This window comes from Trifolium pratense, linkage group LG2, assembly GCF_020283565.1.
Source record: "Trifolium pratense cultivar HEN17-A07 linkage group LG2, ARS_RC_1.1, whole genome shotgun sequence".
NCBI lineage: Eukaryota > Viridiplantae > Streptophyta > Magnoliopsida > Fabales > Fabaceae > Trifolium > Trifolium pratense.
This window is the reverse complement of record NC_060060.1, coordinates 65,564,640-65,571,267: the sequence shown is the minus strand read 5'-3', so window position 1 is coordinate 65,571,267 and position 6,628 is coordinate 65,564,640. Positions and strand designations below refer to the sequence as shown.

Genomic DNA, 6,628 nt, shown 5'->3' with positions numbered 1-6,628 from the left:
TACGCTGTTAATTGCATATAATTATAATTCTTGCAAGTAGTAGTTTGGAAACGAATCAAAATAATAATATGTATCCATAAAATCTTGAGGTTCTTATTTTTAACCTCTTCTTCCAAATTTAAATAGTGATCCCCAATGACAAAATATAAAAGATGCATGCAAAAAAAAATTGTTTGCTCATGCTCCTCCTAGTTTCCATTATAGTAAATATTTTGAAGCTGCAACCACAATCATGTTTGAAGAAACATGTTAATTCAAAATTTGAAGAACAATAAAATATCATGGTAATGTAAAGTAAATATTCAATGATATCATATTGATACCTTAAGATTACTCAAATCTTTAAATTTACTGCAAGGGGTCAAAATCTTTGGATTCCCTTCACACAATTTAACTTGAATCTTGAACCACCGTTTTGCGATTTCATTTGGAATTGATAGAGTTCTACAAATTTTAAAAATATTCATCATTAGTTATTAATCAAATGGAAATAGAAAAGAACATATTCAATCAAACGACAGAAAGCAAGTAAATAAAAAGACATCTCAATATAAACGAACTCAAACTGCCTTTCAAGTTAAAGACCACAAAATATAATCCAACACATAATAAAACAAAATCAAATTCTATTTTCTAAAATTTTGAATAAGAGAAAAAGAAGTCCAACACATCAACTTGATTTGTTATATTTGAAACTATTAGGTTGAAGACATATAAAGTAAATAGCTTGAAGAGACACATGAGACATACCTTAAATAATATGTAAAAAAGAAAATGTGAAAGCCCATACACAGAAAATACATGAGAGCAAGGAAAAATAAGTTACTTACCATTCAAACAAACTTGTTCTCTTTTCTCCTTTAAGCAAATGAGCACTCCAATAATGTGACTTTACAAACATCTTGTTTGCATAAGCAAAAGCAACACCACCGAATTAGAAAACAGATATAAATGACCTTAATCATATTGTTGAATCAAAATATAACCAAGAATAAAGAAGTAGTAGTCAGGTAAAGTTTTCAATTCAATTATCCAAGTTCAAAGTCAAATCATACACATAAGACATGTAATGGTGAGGAGGAGAAGGAAAGAACTACTAAATGTAGTGTGCTTCATAACATCAGAATCAAACAACAACATAATCCAAAGGCCATGACATACCATGACACTATTTTGTTATTGCATTCCTGACAGGAGCAGGGCTCTATGCAGTAAACACCGGCAGAAAAACACTCACAATAAAAGGAAAAAAATAATAATATAGTTAAGGTGCTTGGCAAAAGTCATTTAAACATAGATAAAGCATAGCTTATTTGGTTTTCAAGGTTTTGATCCAAGAGAGAAAATGAATAAATAGAAGATAAAAAGCAGGAAACAAATAGAGTCTTTGAAATGTGATCGAAGAAAATTAGGGATTTGGAAAAGGAACGAAACTGAAATTACCTGCGGGATGGATCTTGAAACAGGTCGGAGGATTCGATTGAGAAGACAACCTAATTTGCAAACATAGACAGAAAATTAAACATTTCACATAAATTAGATGATGAAATTAAATCATGAAATAACAGATGAAGAAGCAATTTGAAACATTTGGAGATTTTGGCTTGTGTCATCCAAGATGGTTGATTCCTGGAGAGACGTTCGAAGGAATCAAGAAAAAATGGAGTGAGATGAGTAAGAAAGTGAGGAGAAGGAAAGAACTACTAAATGTAGTGTGCTTCATAACACCAGAATCAAACAAATCAAACATATTGTAGTTGAGAAAACCATCTAAATCTCACTAACAACTCCTAAAAGGTAGGGATTATTAACTAAAAGATAGAAACAAATATATTGAGTCAAGACTTAAACCATTAGCTTTAAGAGGCTTTGAATATGTTATATACTTAGAAAAACCTTTTTTTAATATACTTAAATGTCCTTTTTTATCATGACAGTTAGAGCAATAATAAGCTAGTGGTATGCTCTTAATGTCATATAATTATAATTCGTGCAAGTAGTAGTAATAATACAATGAAATTAAGTAATGGAAACGGAAATTAAAATATTAATATGTAGTTTCTAAAGATAGGTACCAAACCATGTAGTTTAAACATTTATTCTAATTAGATTCGGATTCTTCTGCTCCTACTTGAAAACATCATACTTGAATAAAATGTTTTAAAAATTAGAAATTGGTTATCACATATCACTAAATGAAACCTAAAATGAAACCTAGAGGAGAAAGAAAACGAAAGAGTGAGAGAAAGTATCATCAAATTCTAGACAACAACTCGAGCTTAAATATATCACCAGCAAACAGCCCAAGAATCATTTAAATACAAAAAGAAATCGAAAGAAAAGAGATCTAGAAAATCAAGAGTGATACCTACACTTTTGGGAGAACACGATTCGGATTTCAGGAATGAAAATTTTACCTCCTAATAAAAGAATGTGAAAACCAAAATAAAAAGAAGGATTACAAAATCCAGGATTATAAATTAGATTGATGAAAAATAGGGATTTCAAAAACGAAGAAATAAATGAACATACCTTGAGGGAGGGAGGAGCTCAGTTTTCAATATCCATGGGTTTCTTCTTTGGAAGGAAAATGGAGCTCATGATGCTTACTGAAATTTTTAAACTAAGTTAATTGAGAATGGAGAGCTGCATTGAATTTATAGTTTCTACAACCAACAACATTAAAAATGGTAATTGCAAAGTATAGTTATCTGCAAAACACAAGTAGGTTATCAAAAGAGGTAAATCTAAGAAAATAGAACAAAATTCCCACAAACCCCAAAATCTATCTGCAAAACACAATTCATATCATGATGAGTTATTAAAAGGGTTATAGAATTTGCATACACCAAAATTTTATTGGCAGATCTGTACATGGTACACCCATCACATATAAACTAATGGAACTCTAATCCAACTTCAACAAATATTATAGAATTTGGAAGAATTTTATATCAACAAAAGATGTGTTATCAAAAGGAGTTACCAACCAAAAGAAGAATAAATTTGATAACATGTTTAAAAGAAAGTGTTGCATGTATTTAGTAGCACAAAGTATTATTTCAGACTATATATACCAAAACAAACAAAAAAAAGAAGAGAAAAATCACCAACACATTCAGGTTAGCCTTCATAATTCATAATTCTATCAACAACATCCATGGCTTCATCTTTTTTGTAAAAATCACCAACACATTCTGGTTCAAGCCTTCATAATTGGTTTTAAAGTTTTTCGAGCTTTTGCCAGAATACAAATGTTGTACAAAAGGGTTTTTGGTTAACCTTTATGTTAGCCTTCATGTTACTTACTCCATGCTAGCGATCATTCATACACTTCAAACTCAGTAGATCGGAAAATAAAAACAAATACATTTATAGGATAATGAACAAATATAAAAGATAGATAGCAATAATAAATTAATTTATGGAAGATAGCTTAATGTACTACCTCGTTCTTCATCAATGAAAAGGAAGTAAGAAACTTAATGTAAATATCCTCTTCTGGCACTACTCCTTTCCTTTTTACAGCAGCCACACATTTCATCGAGTCCAAGGCATGAACTGGGATTCAAAATTGGTAATGTAAATGATTAGACAAATTTCTTAACCATCTGTTACAAATGAAATTGAAAGTGAACATAAGGCTATAGAATATTGGTAAAAAGCTAGCAACCCATTGCACTATCCAATGTGCTCTAACCACAAAAAAGATTAATAATGAAAAGTTAACTGCTGAATTGAAAATCCAAAAAAGAAATAGATCAGATATTTGCATTATTTAAAAACAAAAATGAAAAGCATTCAAAGAGACTGGTTCTAAAACCTTCAACAATGTTGATATAGAAAAAGGTTAATAATTCCTTTTCTCCATGAAGTGCACAATAAGTAATATGCCAAAGTTTAACAAAGCTAAAAGAAATAAGTATGTTCATAAAACTTACTCATAGTCAAAACAAACTCATGAAAATTATCCTAATTAAAAATGAAAATGGGCTTCATATTAGTAGAAACAGTTACTAATTTGAATAGACAAACTCATGCAAATTAGTAGCTGCATATTGTTTAGATTCTTTCAATAGACAAACTCATAGTCACCCACATTGGCTAGAGTAAATAATTTCTGATTTCAAAGAAAAAATAGACAAAACAATTACAAACTTAAAGCCAATTCAAGAATTGAAATCTTAAAGCCAATCTTTTTGAATTCATGCCTCTTAAAGCCAATCTTATTGAATTGAAACCTATGTGTTCTTTAATTTGTGAAAACATTTTCGAAGCTAATTCAAGAATATTACTTTCATCAAAGAGAATGCAATAATGGTAACAATCTTTGTCATATCCCTGTCATCAACAATCTTTTCAAAAACCTCTTTTCCAAAATCGATATAAAAAGAATAAATACAAAAAATAGTAACTAAAAAGAGGTAAACACCAATTGATAGGATATTTTATATTAGTTAATAACTTGAAATCAAACTAAAAAGAGGTTGCTATCAACATGGGTAACTTGAGGAAAAATAGGAACTGGTTTCTCCAATAATCCAAACTAATTTACCAAAACAAAAAAAAAGTCGTCTTTGATCCCAAACTATTCAAATTAGCATCTCACAATTAAATAATAGTGTGCTCAATACATATAAACTGATCAAAAAGATAAACAAATAAACATTAGATCTACTAATTTGTAATCAATAAAATATCAAAACCTATTTTTTTTTGGAGGATGCAACCAATCCTCTTCACTATTTCATGTATAACAATAGTTATTGGTGTAGCAAAACCAATTGATAAACTACAAAGCAACATATCAGTTACAATCAAAATTACAATAATAAATATAGACTGTAAAAGTTCAATTAGTATATTCAGAACCAGAGCTAAAAGTGGAGACCAAACATATATTCACCAAAAAACATGTTTACCTTAAGTATATGTAGTCAAGAATTTTTCACCTCTCATACCAACTTTCTACCATTATTTCCTGTTGTGAAAGATAAAAACAGAGAGAAAGAGAACAATAAATGAGGCGAGAAAAAACCAGAAATCATGAGAAGATAAAAGCAAGAAAGCGAAAATATTTTGGATCTCTCTCACCTGATTGTGTCATGCGAGAGCGTGATTCCTTCAATTAGGTATGAAAATTTTACCTCCAATGAGAGAATGAAAAGAAAAAACGAAACAGAAAGAGATTAGAAATGCAACTGAAGAAAATTAGGGATTTGGAAAAGAACAAACTGAAAACAAAGAAAATAGATCCAGAAAATAAAAAATGATACCTACACTTATGGGAGAACATGATTCAGGTTTCAGGAATGAAAAGTTTACCTCCTGATAAAAGAATGAGAGAAACAAAATAAAAAGAGGGATTAGAAAAGTAGGGATTATAAATTAGATATAAGAAAATTAGGGATTTCAAAAAAGCAGAAATAAATGAACATACCTTGAGGGAGGGAGGAGCTCAGTTTTCAATATCCATGTGAAGAACCTAAGCAGCAAAAACGAATCAAACACGATCGATAACAGTAATAACAGAATGATAATCGAAAAATGGAAGACAACTTACTTTGAGGCCATCGACGGAGAGAAGACCACTGAGAATGCATTCCTTAAGACCAGTACCTAAAACGATGACATCATACTCTTCATCCATCGTGTTCGATCTCTGATCAGAGTCTCAAAAGCTTTGGGGTTTAGAGAGAGAGGAGGAAGAGAGTTTGAAATTTGAATTTGAAAGTGGTAGAGCTTTGACTGCTTTTTCTCTAGGCTGGTACCTAAAAAGATAACAATCAGATTTTTTGTTGGTGATGAAAGTGACGTTACACTGTTCTTCTGCCAGCAATTTTGTTTTTTCTTCTGCTTGGGCTTCTTGGTACCAAACAATGATGAAGATGAAGTTTCATGAATCAGTAATTGTGTTATTTGTTTATAAATTTGAAGAAAATTGAACAGCATGAGGTTAGCCAAAAATGGTAGTCAAAGACCGATGCATCAGACAGAATGAAAGGGACGGCTGCTACACGCTTCTGATCCCTCTGTTCCTACTTCAAATTTTTTTTTTCGCCCTAAAGGAAATGTTTCAGTTGGGCCGAACTATATTGGGCCTATTGCAATGGATCTAATGTTTTGTGGCCCGTTTGCTGAGACAATTGAAGGAGGGAAACAAAATTCAAATTCATACCCAAAGAAGTAAAAAATTTGTCATTTATGCCAGCTAGGATTTTTCCAAGGTTGCTTGTGAGCTTGACACTTGTCAAATTTTGCCATTTAGATGTGTTGGATGTGTGTAGTTGGAAGGATTCCGTTGATTAATGGATTCTACAAGATTGGCATGAATGCATGTCATCACGGAGTTGGGTCCTTTGTCCCACCCATGTTATTTGGTTTTATGCTCTCATGCATCATAAAGTTACAAAGGATTTTTTTGTGTGTTTTGGCATGTTTCTTCCGGCTAATGTAAATTTTTGGCTTAACTATATATTTGGTCCCTTACGTTTATTTTAGGTTTTAATTTGGTCCTTTCCGTCAATTTTGTCACATGTGGCAGTCAATTTGCATATGTGGACTGACACGTGGCACTTGGACACAGTGACACGTGTACTGTTCAAACGTTGAAAGTGACAAAACTAAC

The 6,628-nt window shown here is 31.2% G+C and overlaps 1 long non-coding RNA gene across 10 annotated transcripts; it reads right to left on the bottom strand.

Moving 5' to 3' along the window:
• On the bottom strand, window positions 1-6,008 carry LOC123909519. 10 transcript variants are annotated; one of them, XR_006809944.1, is made up of 12 exons: window positions 5,564-5,998; window positions 5,441-5,485; window positions 5,277-5,328; window positions 5,095-5,147; window positions 4,923-4,981; window positions 3,449-3,611; window positions 2,533-2,609; window positions 2,369-2,420; window positions 1,162-1,493; window positions 831-901; window positions 324-444; window positions 1-218 (listed from the first exon to the last, which is right to left on the bottom strand). It is a non-coding gene; the product is annotated as an uncharacterized LOC123909519 (long non-coding RNA). The 10 variants fall into 10 exon arrangements; XR_006809949.1 differs by having other exon boundaries at window positions 1,444-1,493; window positions 3,283-3,561; XR_006809943.1 differs by having other exon boundaries at window positions 3,449-3,561.
• Between the last annotated feature and the right edge of the window lie 620 nt (window positions 6,009-6,628).